The sequence below is a fragment of the Arachis duranensis genome, chromosome 7 (genome assembly GCF_000817695.3).
Source record: "Arachis duranensis cultivar V14167 chromosome 7, aradu.V14167.gnm2.J7QH, whole genome shotgun sequence".
In the NCBI taxonomy this organism is placed as follows: Eukaryota; Viridiplantae; Streptophyta; class Magnoliopsida; order Fabales; family Fabaceae; genus Arachis; species Arachis duranensis.
The window spans coordinates 35,489,509-35,490,755 of record NC_029778.3 but is presented as its reverse complement, the minus strand read 5'-3'; positions in this window follow the sequence as shown (position 1 = coordinate 35,490,755).

Genomic DNA, 1,247 nt, shown 5'->3' with positions numbered 1-1,247 from the left:
TCCACTGAGAGGATGGGAGGTAGCCACTGACAACGGTGAAACCCTTGCATACAGCTTGCCATGGAAGGAGCCTTGTGTGCTTGAAGAAGAAGGCAGTAGGAAAGCAGAGATTCAGAAGATAAAGCATCTCCAAAACCTCAACCTGTTCTCCATTACTGCAAAACAAGTACTTATTTCATGTTCTTTTACTTTTTACAATCAACCTCGATAATTATTGATATCCTGACTAAGAGTTACAAGATAACCATAGCTTGCTTCAAGCTGACAATCTCCGTGGGATCGACCCTTACTCACGTAAGGTATTACTTGGACGACCCAGTGCACTTGCTGGTTAGTTGTGCGGAATTGCAAAAGTGTGATTGCAATTTCGTGCACCAAGTTTTTGGTGCCGTTGCCGGGGATTGTTTGAGTTTGGACAACTGACGGCTTATCTTGTTGCTTAGATTAGGACTGTTTTATTTTTGTTGGTTTAGAGTCTTTTATTTGAGTCTAGTTTCATATTTTAAGTTTGGTGTCAATTGCATGTTCTTAGTCCTTTCTTGTTCTTTAAAAATTCTAAGTTTGGTGTCTTCTTTGTGTTTTCCTTTAAGATTTTCGAAAATTTGTGTTTGATTTTCTAAAAATTTTAAGTTTGGTGTCATTTTGTTGTTTTTCTCTTTCCTCTTTTCAAAAATCAAATCTTTTTCAAAGTAATTTTCAATCATATCTCTTCAATTGCTAATTTCAAATCTTTTTAATTAACTAATTGATTCAGTTTTCAATTTGCTTTGATCTTATTCTCTTTTAATTTTCGAAATTTTATTTTATTTTCCATTTATTTTATTTTAATTTTTTTCGGTCACCTTAAAAAAAAAATATTTTTACTTTGCTTGTGAATTCATATCATATTCCCTTTCTCCATCATGGACCTAAGTGGAATTGAGCAATCCAGAAGGACTCTGGGGTCATATGCTAACCCCATTACAGCTGCATATGGGAGTAGCATCTGTATACCTCCCATCAAAGCAAGCAGCTTTGAGCTAAATCCTCAACTCATTATCATGGTGCAGCAAAATTGTCAGTATTCCGGTCTTCCACAGGAAGAACCTACTGAGTTTCTAGCACAGTTCTTACAAATTACTGACATAGTACGTGATAAAGAGGTGGATCAGGATGTCTACAGACTATTACTGTTTCCATTTGCTGTAAAAGATCAAGCTAAGAGGTGGTTGAATAACCAACCTACAGCAAGCATAAAGACATGGAAA